Source organism: Python bivittatus, unplaced genomic scaffold (genome assembly GCF_059951505.1).
Source record: "Python bivittatus isolate LINGU-HERP-01145 unplaced genomic scaffold, Pbiv_v1 ctg000610_np1212, whole genome shotgun sequence".
NCBI classification, from domain to species: Eukaryota; Metazoa; Chordata; class Lepidosauria; order Squamata; family Pythonidae; genus Python; species Python bivittatus.
Genome location: NW_028277088.1, coordinates 3,593,783 through 3,609,655, shown reverse-complemented (window position 1 = coordinate 3,609,655; position 15,873 = coordinate 3,593,783).

Genomic DNA, 15,873 nt, shown 5'->3' with positions numbered 1-15,873 from the left:
TGCTTTAAAATCACATTATCTTCTCTAGGCATAGATATAACAGAGTCCATTTCAGCATTAAAATATACCAAACAACCATGATCGAGGAAGGGGAATGCCACGTAATAAAATCATATATCGTGAAAGATGCTTGGTGGAAAGGAGGATACTGTTACAAGGGGCATTTGATCCATTTCTGCAATTTCACGGAGCAAATGACCCTGAGATGAAACTTTTGGCACCCTGAGCAAACCCCAGGGGCTGTCAGCTGTTCAGATGAACCAGGTGGCCGGAGCTACTGGGTTTAGCTCCCTTGGATCATCTCTGCCTGATCGCTCAGCCCTGTCGCACGTCGGATGGGAGCAAGAGCCTTTCCTCATTCAGCAGTGTTTTGCTCTTCTTCGGCTTCCGATTCACCCTTGTCACATCTGCCAGGACAGATGCTCCTTTGCTCACCTTCAGTGGCACCGGCCCGCTTCAGTGGCACCAAGCGTGGGACTACTGTCTATCACTGCACGGCACATTGCTCCATTCTCACTTCATCTCCTTGCCTACCAAATGCAGTGGAAATCTACACCCATCATATCACACCACAGCTTGGCCTTATTTGCAAAAGATGCTTTGCTGGGTTAAGGGAAGGCTTTTGGTTCAGGTGGCACATAGCTGGGTGGGAGGTAGAGGGACTTCAGGCTTATTCACACTGGCAATCGGTTGCCAGAACAGGCCAGCAACCACTTTTGGAGGTCAGAAACGGACGGCTTTGTGTTCATCCCTCTCTCATTACAAATACAACTTTGGAGCAATGTTTTCCTGCTGTAGTGGTCTCCCTTATGTTACCTTGCATGCTTCTGTCCATTCTGGCTGGTGCACATTATTTCATTACAGGCAGTTCCTTGGCTACTTTACTAAGGCAGGAACGACCCAAATAATTCCGTAGTTGCCATGGTGTCTAATATCTTCAAGAACTATATTTATCAATAGTGCTATAACAGCATAATGTTTAACATTTCCTTCATAAATAGAAGGTTGCTGGTGTGAAACCTGACTGAATTTTTAATTACTATTTTTCTTTCTCTGAGCTACTTATTTTCCCCTGGGCTTTTTTAAAATAAGTCCAGCAGTGCACTGTTTCATCATGTCTTCAGTCACTTGAGATAAAAAAGGTTTTATATATACCAATGTGTGTGTGTGTGTGTGTGTGTGTGATTTTTTTTAAAAAAACAAGCATTTAGTCCTTAAGGACGAGAAGTTAGTCTAGAAATGCCTGGTGGGATCTTGGATGTTGCTGCCAAAGCTGATCAGCAGAAAGTTAAATAATAAGGGTGGAAGGAAGGTTTGAAGAACTTTTTGGAAAATGACCTAAATAATGGATAAACAAATTCAGAGATGAATGAATATAAGAAATGTTGGTAACAATTACAAGGAAATTAGCTCAGCGGAAAGTCCAGGGCTATTGTCCTTAAAGTAAATTGTATTTATTGTAGGTTACAATCCAAGTAAGGGATTGTGATGTAAGCTCACAATTCTGGAAATGCTACCCTTACAACATCCACACTTATGTCTGTGAATAAAAGTCCTGAGCTAGCAGTTCTATTTATAGTAAAGATCTTAAAACCACCTATAAGCCTTACTCGTATCCAGCTGGAATCCAAGAAGCATGACCAGAATTTATTCACTGTACAGAAATGAACACCGAGAACATAACATCTCAGAAGTCTTGAGTTGATGTCTTCAGGGCTGCGTTGCCAAATCTGGCATCTGAAGTTTTCTTTCATCACACGCTTGTGACTCAGCCATAAAGAGACTTTTATTACCTACCAATGGAGTGTCACATCCCTGCCCATAATTTTAGTGGCTGTTTCCTTGCGCAAACACTTCATACCCACTGTTAAACTGTTATCTTCAGAGGTACAAGAGGTATAAATCTCTTTGGATGTTCCGCGGCTTTATTTACTTTAATTCACAAACTGCCCTATTGAATCATCCTTTCAAGAATGATTTGGCTCCAGCCCAAATTGCTTGATTTTCACTCAGGTTCAAAAAGATCAATGAAAAAAAAAGTTCTTTTGCATTTGACTGATGCACCCAGGAATCTGAAGGTCAGGGAAAATTCATGGTGGGGGGATCAGAAAGAATCTAATAGCATCTCCTGGATAATCATTCAACATATAAGTTGATAAAGTTTGGTCCTGGCAGTGATCTTGAATTTAAAAGCTAATGTCTTTTTACAAGCTGTTCCTGTCACTTTGTGAAACATTACAGAACTTGGTTGCTGAAATCATCTTGAATTAGAGCTCCATACAGTGTTCATACAACAGTATTCATACAATGGTCCAGCACATTTCTGGTAAATGGGAACTCCCCCTCCCCTCCATAATCCTAGAGAAGAACCTCAAAGGGATAAAAATGTCATTTCACAGAATCATGGAATTAAAGAATGGAAAAGGGTCTTGGAGATCACTTACTCCATCTCCCTGCCCAGTGTAAGAACCCACCCCAACAGATGGCTTTTGCCTAAACTCTTCCAATGAAGGAAGTCCACCACATCTTTCTCAAGGGAGCCACTTCCATTGTTTATCAGCTCTTACCATTAGGAAATGTTTCCTGGTTTCTACTGAAAAACAACTTTCTTGTCATTTAAAGCCATTGTTTTATGTCCTGTCTTCTAGAACGACACTAATCAAATCTGCTCCATCTTCTGCATCACACTATTGGGTCCTCTGCATCACACTATTGGGTCCTGCAGTCTTCTCTTCTCCTGGCTAAATATATCTAGCACTTCCAACAATTCCTCACCAGCTTTTCCAGATGCTTCCTCTGGACATGCTTCAATTTGTCCAGGGGTATGCTCAGGGTATGGTCAAAAAAGTGAAGGTGGAGGACATGTCAATGCAGGTAAAGCTCCATCTGTTTGTTTTATATGCAATGCACATAAAAATGAGTGAAGCTTTGGACACACCATCCTGGCCATAACCTTGATTTTGGTTTTACCATTCCCTGAGGATACCCCTGAGTTTATCAACGTCCTTCTTAAAATTAGGTGCCCAAAACTGGATTTGTATTCTAGACAACGTCTAACCTTTGCAGAATACAGAGGAACTATTTTACTTGATCTTCACACTACACGTCCGCTGATGGAATCTACAATTACATTTGATTATTTTTGCAGCTACATCGCACTTTGGTTAATGTGCAGCTCGTGATCCACCTTCCTTTTCACATGTACTGCTGTCCAGAACATCCCTCCACCCTGCTTTTACTCATGCTTTTGGGTTTTTTTCCCTATCCAGTGGTAGTTCTTTGTATTTGTTCTTGTAGAAATTCATTAAAAAAGACTTGCAATCAAAGTGTTTTATTGCAAGTTTTTTAAAAACAAAAACAAAAAAATCCTGACTTAGAAAAAACGCAAGAACAAATTATAAATAAAAACAAAAACAGAAGAATATAATAAATAACAAAGAGGAGAAATTATGAACCGTCTAGGCATGCCACCTGTATATCAAGTATTAGATAACATGTGAACATTTCAAGTTTAGAAAAAAATCTCTGTTCTTGTAAAATACCATGAACTCTGTGCCACAGGGATTAGTGGAAAAATGCCTTTTCCAAAAATGATAAATTATGCCTATCCATTATAGAAAAAGGCCATTTTCCACTAATCAAAAAAAATGGCAGAGATTCATCTTGCTAATTTCTGCCCATTGTTGTAACTTTTCAAGATCTTCCCAAAATTTAATTCTGTCCTCTAAAATGTTTCCTATCCCCCATATCTTGGTGTCATCTGCAATTCGATAATTGTATTTTTTAACCCTTCATTCAAGTCATTTATAAGTATGATGAAGAGCATAGGGTCTAGAATGGAGAGCGGCAGTATTCACCTTGACAGCCTCCTCCAATCTGATATAATAAGTGGGTTTAATTGGCCAACCTTCTCTTAATCCATTGCACAGCCCACATTTTGTGAACTCTCTACTAGGATCTCGAGGGAGACTTTGTTGAGTGCTTTGCTAAAGGTAAACTATGTCTACTGCATTCCCTTATTCAACTAAACTGGTTAGGCTGTGAAAAAGTTTGATTGGTTGGTGGGTTGGTTGGATAATTGACTGGTTGACTGATTATTTGCCACTGAGTCAGTGTCAACTCTTAGCAACCACTTCGATAGAACTTTTCCAGGGTAATTTGTCCTCAACCTGGTCTTTTAGGTCTTCCAGCGTAATTACCACTGTAATTAAGTCCCACCTCCTTGCTACTAGTTGTCTTCTTCTTCTTCTTCCTTCTATCTTTCTCAGCATTAGAGCCTTCTCCAGAGAGCTAGGTCTTCACATAATGTGTCCAAAATATGATGATTTGAGCCTGGTTATTTGGGCCTTGAGTGGGAACTCTGGGTTGATTTGTTTAATGATCAATTTGTTTGTTTTCTTGGCTGTCTGCAATATTGTCAGGAATCTTCCCCAACCCCAGGGTCCAAAAGCATCAATATTCTTTCTATCCTGTTTCTTCAGAGTCCAACAAAAAAGAAGAAAAGGTAAATTTGGCATGAATTGTTCTTGCACAATTTCACATCTAACCCTCTGGGAGCAGATTTACCGGCTTCACCCGCGGAACTCTTGTGGAATGAACCCCAGCCTAAAGTCAGGCTAGAATCTCACCTTTCCTGAATTAAAAGGTGGAGGGAAAGGAGTACTTATTGGATTATCAGCGTGATGAAATGATGTCATGGAACACAAGAACATTCCAGGAAACATGTTTAAAAAAAAAGGTGCGGGGGAGAGAAAATCCTCTGTTAAACAAAGTGACATAAAGTTGAAAGATGTCCCTTGATCACTTTGTAATATTTTTAAGTTAGATGAATCCAAACTAAAGATTTTTTTTTTTTTGCATTTTTTCAAGTCCTCAAGGAAAAAGCTGGACCCAAACATAACTGGTAGAATAAAGTGGTTTTTTGGAAAAGCAGCATTTTCTATTCAAATATTTCTATACCATGGTAAAAATAAAGGCCATGTTACAAAGGATGAGTTTCCCTCTCCCTTTGGGCCCTGAAGCCTTTTGCAGCTAAAAATCTGACTTGGTGAATGTTCAGATCACTGCACATTGACATATCAATGGCAAAGTGAAACAAGACATTTTGAAAAGACAACTGAAATATCTTAAGCCAGAAAGTCTATGGGCATCGCTCCAAAATCTATCCAAGCAATTTAGTATTTTAATTTTATTTTAACCTACTTCTATCTTAGAATTTTAGCTCTGTGCCGTGGTTTTGGACAAATAACATTCTGTTTCATAGTTCTGGAGACGTAGCTTACACTGGTAATAATAGTGACAATAATATTCTGAATTATTCCTTTAGCTTGTGTTTTATATATGGTCCTTCACCTCTTTTACTTTTAAACAGTTTGTTAATTGTTTCATTCTATACTGGTCTTTGACTGAAATAAACTTTTGACTTGACTAGTGCAGAAAGTCCTCAACTTACAACCGTTCATTTAGCAACTGTTCGAAGTTATGGTGGCACTGAAAATGTGACTTACGATCAGTCCTCATACTTACAACCATCACAGCATCCCCGTGGTCACGCAAGCGTGATTCAGGCACTTGGCAATCGGCATGTATTTATGATGGTTGCAACATCCTGAGGTCACGTGATCGCCATTTGCGACCTTCCCAGCCAGCTTCCGACAAGCAAAATCAATGGGAAACTGTGTGATTCACTTAATGACCACGTGATTCACTTAAGGGCCACTGCAAAAATGTTGTAAAATCGGGTGCAGTCACATGATGCCTTGCTTAACGACCACACCACTTAATGACAAATTTGTTGAAGTCCACACATCTTAAAGGGGCCAAGGTTGAGGAACCCTGGCCTACAACAATAAAGTAGCATTTCTGAAAACCCTGCAGTGTCTTTTTCTTGACTTTGAAGGGATGACAAGTAGCTGAAATTGTCTGTGTGCCTAAAAAATAGTTGATCAAACTACAGATGATCAGTTGAGGCGTTGTGGTTGCTCACCCTTTAAAGCAAGTTGTAAAGGGAGCTGTTGGTCCTAGTCAGCGTTGTCTAAACTTGGCCACTTTAAGATGAGTGGACTTCAACTCCCAGAATTCCCCAGCCAGCCATGCTGGCTGGGGAATTCTGGGAGTTGAAGTCCACTCATCTTAAAGTGGCCAAGTTTGGACAACACTGGTCCTAGTCTTTAAGAGGAAAACAAAGTTCAGTGCTCAAAAGAGGAGAGTATCGTGACCTTCGTAAAAGCAATTCATCTCTAGCCATTTGAATCAGGATTAAAAACGTTTCAAAGAATTCAGCTGGAAGCTCGACATTGCTGATGCTTCAAAGAAAAAGAATTAGCCAAAAATTTGAACGAGAAACCATTTTGCCTCTCAATTCCTTTGCAATAAATGCTGCTCATTTTAACCCTGCTGTGAATAATCCCTCGGGAAGAAGCGATGGCCTATTTTAAGAGAGGGCGATCAGTGATCAAAATTGTTATTTTAAAAGACGGTGATAAGTTACCAAATTGTTTGTACTTGTCATGATGAAGGGGGATGTCACTTCTTTACTTTTTTTCTTTTTCTTTCTTTTTCTATTACTTTTTATTTTTCCGCACTTTCTGTTTTCCTCTTTTATACTTACAGTTTTTGTCGTTTGTATTAGTTTCTATTTTTTGCCAACTGTAACCTTTAATTCAAATTATTTGAAAAAAAAAAAAGGAAGAAGTGATGAGCGTAGGGGGAGGAGCCTCCTTCCTTATGGCTCTGCCCACTGCTGGCAACAGCCATACCTAGCTTGCAATCACTGAATCCTGCCCCAGCTGTCTCTGGTGCCCCACGTCTACGGTCCTGCTGTTGAGTGGACCACTGCGAAAACAAGCAGCAAATTTAGATCTTATTCAATGGCATGCAATTTTTCTTTCTCTCTCTTTCTCTTCCCCAAACCTTCTCTTAACCCACCGCCTGCAAACTGGTTTCAGTTTTCACAGCTGGGGGCACAAGAATCTGTCACTAGCCGGTCATGAAGTCATCATGCAAAAGATGCAAATTGCATAAGTCGTATCTTTTGCGTGACGACATGCCGAGACCATGCCCGGGGATCTCTATTTACTCAGATCCGCTGGAACTCAGAAAGTCCAGATTCACAGATAAGACTATGTTCCCTAGCCAGATGCCCTCATGCTTGACCATTTCTATTTTCTAGCCAGCATAATAAAGGTCTAAAGAATGTGTGGAAGCAGCTCCATGACTTTGGATCCTAATGTATTTGTTTTTGAAAAGCATGCAATGCCATGATGGATGTCATAGTTAAAAAATAACGTTATAATCTATCTAAGTTCTGAAACAGGATCGTGAGTAAAATCCAAAAGCTGGACTATTGAAAGGGAGAAAAGTGCTGGGTCAGAACAGGAATTGCAATTAGAGGGGATGGAAATTGTTTCATTGTGATATTTCTGCAGTGATTCAAACCTAAGATACACAAAATTGCACTGGAGTTGCTGAAAGAAATAGATAATAGGGAATCATTGAATTCTGGAGTCACAGAAATACAGCAGTTCACTAGCAACAGATTGCGGGCCTGTCTGTGCTGTGGGTTTGTGATACATAGTTAACACTGTGAAACCATCTGGAGAAGAGAAGAAGAGCCCTGCTAGGTTAGATTCAAAGCCCATATGGTCAGCCAGATGTCCGCTCATCCTTCAGTTTCTCCAGTCTCCTGCCAGTGTCTCTGATGCTTATTCAAAAGAATTTGTCCTTTCAGCTCAGTGGCTCAATTCAATGGAGATGGGGTTCTCCACCTCTGAAGGTTTTGAAGATGAGGGTAGACCGCCATTGTTCATGGAGGGGTGAACTGGTTTTCCTATCCATTCCAGAGGATCAAACTAGATGATCCTTATGGTCCTTCCAACTCTATAATTCTATGATGCTATGACTCTATAATGCTATAATTCTACGATTTTTGAACAAAAAGCTCCAACAACATATTGCAGTTCAGGAAAATTCATGGTCCTTTTTCCCAGGCTACTTTATTCCCTCTTGGACTCTTCTTTCTGCCCCCTCCCCTTTTTTTCGCTTTGCTTTCCCTCCCACTCAGGGGTCTCCACAGGTAAAAAAAGTCGAAGTGGCAGTTATGATGTGCAACTGAAGTTATGTGCATCAGCCTTAAAAAGGGGCTTCATAGTACCATCTTGACTTTTTTTACCACATACCACAGACCCCCCTGCTCTCACTAATAGTCAAGCATGGCAACTTAGCATGTTTAAAGTGCTCCATCACCCATCTGTGGTTCGCTAGATTGGGACTACAACTCCTATCACCCCCAGTCAGCAGAATTAAGAGCCCTACCACACATATGGAGGCCACCAGGTTGGGAAAGAAAGAGAAAAGTGTCACCATCTCTCTTCCTCCTTGCTCAGGATCACCGCTGGAGATCCCAGCATGGATTATCTCAGCTGCTGAAGTCATGCCCTTGGACCATTTCCAGATGTGTGAAAATCCACTCCCAGAATTCTCAGCAGTGGGTGCACTAATGGCTGGAGAATCCTGGGAGATGAAGTCCACATATCAGAGGGAGCCCAACAGAGGCTTCCACAGAATCTGATGATTTCATCAAAATATTCAAATGAGCGACAGTGGTGCAATGCAAGCACCACCTCTTTTGGTCATGCACGCAATGTCACACTGTACATGCATTACAACGGCACAATACGCTTTCCCTCATGTGCCCCCTCTTGCACTCCCCCACAGAGACTCCTGATGCCCAGATTGGAACAAGCCAGGGCTGCTCTCAGGATTTGGGAAGCCCCACCCCCTTTTCCCAGGGATCAGCTGACAGGTAGGCAATAGACTTCTAGCTCCCTGTTGCCATTAAGGGTGTGCAGCTATGCTGATTGATTGAATGATTGATTGATTATGTTCCAACAAATTAGTGTTGACTCTTAGGAACCACAGAGATAGACTTTCTCCGTAACAATCTGTCCCTAACCTGGTCCTTCCGGTCTCCCAAGGGTACTCCAATTGCTACTGTAACCAAGTCCATTCACCTTGCAGCTGGTCATCCTCTTCTTCTCTTTCCTTCCACTTTTCCAAGCGTTATGGATTTTTCAAAGAACCTGGGTCTTTCAACTGATGGATCAGTTATGTTCTATCAAGTCAGTTTCAACTCTTAAAGACCATATAGATGGACCTTTTCCAGGATGATCTGTTCTCAACCTGATCTTTCAGGTCTTCCAGCAGTGCCCCCATCACTGCTGTTGTCCTCTTCTCTCTCCTTCCACTTTTCCCAGCATTAGAGCCCTCTCCAGAGAGCTGGGTCTTCGCATAATGTGTCTGAAGGAGGACAATTTGAGCCTGGTCATTTGTGCCTCGAGTGAGAACTCTGGGTTGATTTGTTCAATGATCCATCAGTTTGTTTTCTTGGCTGTCCACAGTATTCTCAGGAGTCTTCTCCAACCCCAAAGTCAAATGCGTCAATACTCTTCCTCTCCAACGTCTTCAAAGTCCAGCTTTCCCTTCTATAGAGGATCACAGGGAATGCCATGGCTAACTAAGCCGATAGGTCTGTGCTTTTGCTGGTCCCCCAGTCAGCTGACTGGCAGGGACCAAGGCCCTGTTCTGCTCATAGTAGAAGGAAATGCAGCATCTTCAGTGTGGTTTAAGGAGGGAGGGAGGGAGAGATGTGCAGATGGGAGATGGAAAGAGATGGTGCAAGTAGGAAGGACCCTAATGTATTAAAAAGGGATGGACTGCAGGTATGACCCTGAATTAGTCACCTCCATGGGCCATGGAGCTGGACAGGTGGGTCTCCACCCACAAGCTGCAAAGCTAAGGAACATTCCAGCCTTGCCTGAGGCCCAAAGACGCTTCAGTTCATTTATCATAAACTCTGCACCGAATCAATATCTGGTAATTAGGTTCGGTATGAAGTATGATGGGCCGAAAGAAAAGGAGGGCTTCATGGTTTTAATTAAGACTTGTCAAGGCCTGCTGATTAATTAAGGCCAGCCATGTTTCATTATTCATCTGTTTACTCCAACTTTCTGCTCTGCCTCTCTTGTTTGCCTCCGGCGAAACATTCAGGAGCTGTCTGGAACTCCCCACGGATTACAAAACTGTGATGGCAGATCAACACAAACTCAGCTGTGGCTCCTGGCTTGAATGGGGTTATGAGGAGACCACAAAGAATGACATGATAAAGACCACGTGGTGTAGTCTTAGAGCAGTGTTTCTCAACCTTGGCAACTCTAAGATGTGTGGACTTCAACTCCCAGAATTCCCCAGCCAGCATGCTGGCTGGGGAATTCTGGGAGTTGAAGTCCACACATCTTAGAGTTGCCAAGGTTGAGAAACACTGGCTTAGAGCCTTAGAATAATGTTTTGCAGAGGCATCTGGGGAGGGTGCAAAATCTTCAAGACAGCAGGCATGGAATCACGACCCAAGCCCCGTGTCTTTTCTACATGCGCTACAGGCCTGTGCCAAAGGGGCAATCTATGGATCATGATCCGGTCCCCTTGCACTGGTTAGCTCACACCCCTAATCAGTCGATGTCTCTGCTTTATCTCTTTTTCCTCCCTTGTTATTTTTATTTTTTAACTTTTTTATTGCATACGCTTCAACAGACGTTGCATGAGAATAACGATAGAAAAAGCAAAGGAGATCAAGAGCTACTAATAAAACCATAAGTTAAAAGATATATATATATATATATATATATATATATATATATATATATTTATACAAACACACACTTTTTATAACACATTCTCTTCTTCCATTTATCTCCCCGACTGCTAACCACTACCTAAATATTGCACCGTATTTTGAACCTTAAACACTGGAGATTATTGCTAATATCTGTTAAAGCCACTTCATCGATTGGGTTAAATTGGTCTCTTAACTCTTTCCCTAAAAACCGTATTCCCAATGCCTGAATTTGCTTTGCTGAGTAACGTGTTGCATAAAAAGGAGCAATGCCTGCTTGACTTTAGTTAAGCTTCTATCATGGATATACTGTGTACTGTCAGTTTTGCTATAGGTGTACATTCTCCCATGCTGGTCTCCCAATGTTGCATCGTTGGCAAAGCTTCCCTTTTCCAAGGTTGTGAGAAATTTGTTCTTGCAGCTGTCAAGGTGCATCTTTGTAAATTATGATACTGATGCCGCTGATTTCAAAGCATTCATCCCCACATTTCTGTTCCTTCAATCTCTGTCTCTAGATGAAGTCTGGCCCTACACAGATAAGTTCTTTATGAATATATAAAATATATACAGTAATATTCCGTTATATGTTAGTCTATAACTAAAGCTTGAAGGGCACATATAGGATGTTCAGATTTGGGGGCAACAATACAGGAGGGCTGATGGGGGTCTTCCGGGCTGTGTGGCCATGTTCTGGAAGTTCTGTTTCCTAACGTTTCGCCAGCACCTGTGACCAGCATCTTCAGAGGGCAGGAGCACAGGCAGGAGCAGTTCTCTCTGTGCCCAGGTGATGTGGCCCTTTTGTGGGTATTTATAGAGATCAGCGGGGGTGCCTGTGGGGGGGGGGGGTTGTGGGTTAATGAGTGGCTGCTTGTTTTGGTGATCGAGTATGTGTGTATCTTCCTGGGGGTTAGGCAGGGTTTTTTCTCTGCAAAAGCCTGCAAAAGGTCAACGAACTCAGCTCAACCACCAGGACCTGTGAACAGTTCACACAATGAACTTACTAATCAACCCCAGCAGCCCCTCGTTAACAATTCAATAGAAGAAAAAACCCTGCCTAATCCCCAGGAAGATACACACAGATCCTGACACCAAAACAAGCAGCCACTCAGTAACCCAACCCCACCCACACACCCCCAATCCCCCCTTTCCCCCCCCGCTGATCTCTATAAATACCCACTAGGGTCACATCATCCTGAGCACAGAGAGAGCTGCTCCTGCCTGTGCTCCTGTCCTCTGAAGATGCTGGTCACAGATGCTGGCGAAACGTTAGGAACCAAAACTTCCAGAACACGGCCACACAGCCCGGAAGACCCACATCAGCCATCGTATTCCGGCCGTGAAAGCCTTCGACAATACAGAAGGGCTGCCATTGTTTTCTTTTAGCTTGCAATTTCATTTTTCATACCTGGCCTTCAGCCCTGGAATTTTCTGAGGATCTCCATCACATTATTAACCAAGGCTGAATGATCTTGTTTAGTTTTTCCAAGGTCAATTAAGGTCAAGGACCAACAAGGGAAAGAGATATTGGGAGCCTAAATCTGGACTTGGTTATTGTAGAGACTGGGCTCCAAGGAGCTGACTGTCACCAAAATAGTGGAGGTGTCTGATTGACCCAGGGATTTTCATCTATGGGTGAGCCACCCAGGATATGTAGAGCTATGCCCAGCAAAGTAATTCCTGAGAACAAAGTAAATGGAACCTGAGAGTTCATGAATATAGACTTTGGCTATTAGAGGGGACTAAAGTTCCAGACTGGAAAAAGAAAAGTGAAATCTGGAAAAAGACAAAAGTATGACACTTGAGACATTTCAAAGGATTTTTGAAGAATTGGGAGAGGAACTTATAACTCATTGGACAGCAATAATTTCTGCACCTATAAATGTATTTTTTGAAGAAAGTTATTAAGAAGTGTACAATGTGGCAGATAATAATATGGAAGAATTTAGGGATAGACAGGAAGAAGAGGGGATGCAAATTCTAGATGATGGAGAAATATTGGAAAATAAAGAAATTGAGAATTATAAGGCGGAGATGACAGTCAGAGTGGAAATACAAATGACAAACCAAGAGGTGCAGAAGGATCTGGGCAAGGACGTATTTTTGGATTTACAAGAGAGGGTTTCTAAAAACCTTGAAGAAATCTTTGAGATGGGAGAAAGAAAGTCTGAATGGAGATTCAGTCCTATGACAGCAACTTGAGGTATTAAAGATTAAGACTGTTAGAAGCAAAAAAGAAAAAAGAATATAAAGTTGATTTGCTTGTTCAGGGCTAAAATAAGAAACACTTTTATAAAATTCTGGAAAATCTTTATGGACCTTTTGCTGATATTTGGACAGAAATGGGCAAAATGTTTTGTAAATGGATAAGGGGGCTTATGGGTAGAAGTGAACTATATATGTGTAATTTTATAGGGGGTGGGGAATTATTAATTTGACTGTACTTGTTGCAAGGAAGATCAGGAGTCACTTCTTTAAATATTCTCTTTTTCCATCTCTTTTCTCTTCTCTTCTCTTCTTTTTCTTTCTTCTTTTCCTTTTTTGCACTTCATATTTCTTTTCTTTATATTCTTTTCTTCTCTTTTCCTGATTTCTGTTTGTATTATCTTTTAGTATTGTAAAACTCTTTAATAAAATGTACTTTTTAAAAAAGGAAGACCGGAAGGATCAGTTTGGGGGCAGATCATGAAAAAGCCAATCTATTTCTGTGGTTGCTAAGAATCCATACCAGCTTGATGACCCCTAATCCATTAGAAAAAAGATGATACCAAAGTTCTACCTGTTGATGAGGACTATTGGGTGGTTTTTAAAATATAGTTATATGCATTAATTCAATGCTGTTAGAATAGGGAAATACTCAAGTCCTTAGGAAAAAGTCACTTGGTAGCCTGAAGGACTACATAGTCCAGAGGAGACATTTGGTGGGACAAGAGAGAGAGAAGCAACTATGGGACAGGAGGGAAAGAAGAGATGTTTGTGAGCAAAGGAAATTCTGCATCCTTAAACCTAGTACAAAAGAAATAGACTGAAATGGTTTGGACCTACCGAGAGAATGAAAGAGGTCAAACCATGAAACAAAAATATGAAAGACTGAATGGGTCAAGACCAACAAAAACCATAGGCCAATGCAGTTGATGAGTTCCTTCATCAAGTCCCAGATAACCAAGAAAATCAGAGTCCCACCTTTATTAACTGGATTTACTGAAAAGGGAAAAATAAGGTCAGGTTACAGAATCTCAGTAACTGGATATATATACTTGTGAAACCCATTTATCTGTAAATTTGTTGTGGATGGGGTTCTTTCATCGTCCCTTGAAGCAGGGGGGAGGTTGCTGCCCACTTCCTTGACGGAGGAGGAATGGGCAGATCTTCTGGCCCCTTAAGATTTTGCAAACCCCCTGCCTTCTTTCCCAGCCTCTGAGAAATCTAGGAGGAAAGAGAAAGAGAGAGAGAGATGAGAAATTTAAAGAACAAAATGCGACATGTGAAGCAGCGCACAGATCTAGTAGAAGCAAAGATGGTTTGCAAGAGTAGGAAGAGATGGAAGAGTACAATGAATTGTGTCAGGGTAAGCTAGGTTTCATGTGATTTCCTTTCCTTGTTTTCTTACTGTTTCTTCTTTTTCTCCACACTTTGCAAAATATGGCTCACCCCAAAATGTGAAACTATGGGGAAGGAAACCAGAGGAACAAGTCATCTGGAGAAGAAACATCTTGGGTACAGATTTGAAGAGATATGGCTATCATTCATTGGTGGATTTGTCAACAAAGGGAAAGGGAGGCATGCTTTTGAATAAATTCAGTGTATTTGTGGTTCAGATTGGACCACTTTGTCAGCATCTGTCTAGTTGCACAGAGAAAACAGTGTTTTTTCAGTTGTTTTGTCCTTACCTGAGAGCTTCCCAACTATGACCAGGTTGGCCACTGCAGGACCCAGAATGATGGATTCGATCAACTGTTGGCTCAGTCCAACAGAACAAGCTTTATTTGGAGAATGACTGTTGGACTACAGCTGTTCTCCCATCTTCATTCAACTCTCATCCACCAAGAAAGGTGAGCAGAATATTGTCTTCCACAATCACAGAATCCTAGATGTGTAGAATTAGAAGGAAGCAGAAAGATCATCTAGACCAACCCTCTGCAAAATGCAGGAGAACCAGTTAAAATATCCATGAGAGGTGGCTGTGAAGGCTCTTCTCAGAAACCTCCAGATATGGACCCCCAACAACCTCTGTAGACAAATTGTTCCATTGTCATACAGATCTAATTGTCAGGACATTGTCATTTTCCTGGGCAAGGAGGACTCTCTTTTTCAAAAGGTTGCTCTAGAGCCTTTATCTTCTTCACCTTTTTGAAAAATTATTTATTTCAGCAAGGTCAAGCCTTCTATTTTTTTCCCTGAACTATTTTGCTGCACCGTTCCACTAGGCTGCTGTTTGCCATTCTGTAGAGGGTTTTTTTAACTAGCAGGCAGCTGTTTGCAAAACAGGAGAAATGCAAAAGGAGAAGGAGGAGAGGAAGGGAAAAAGGAACGGACAAAAGGCAGAAAAAGAAAGAGAATAAAACATGTTCCATGCTTGTAATTTCTCTCATATTTTTCCTAAATAATATTCTTCCCTCTCCATTTTTAGGGAGAGTTCTCTCCCCACGCAGGTAATCAAGATCTTCAGCTGGCCAAGTTTATAGGTCAGCAATACTTTTCACATACAAACTCAACCTTCAAACACCAAGTTTACCAGCAGGTCAAATGTGGGTCATGATGAACAGTCCTGTGACACAGACTTCACTCATTCTTTTTTTGATGCGGTCTTTTTCTCCCCGCTCATCAATTTTGTCTCGGCAGATCAGGCAATTGACGGAGTAGCAGAGCCCTCGGCCCTTGACCTCCCCTGGCAAAATCATTATCTGCCACCCTGACCTTCGCTCAAGAGCAGAAAAGGAGATGATGTGGCACGGCTGCTCTTCCAGAAGGAGCTCAGAAGAAGTCCGTGGACGGTTGGCCAGGAGAGACCCTGGAAGGCATTTGTGGAACTTTCAGTAACTTATTCCACTTGATTGCAAGCCTTCCGGGCTTACGGGGGAAAAAAATACTTCTGGATAACCTCAGAGGTGATAGACAGAAAAATTAAACTAAGTTGAAACCCATTTCACTTGAAAGTGGATCCAGCAATATTTGAAACAGCAGCCCTGGTAGTTTCTCAACCTCAG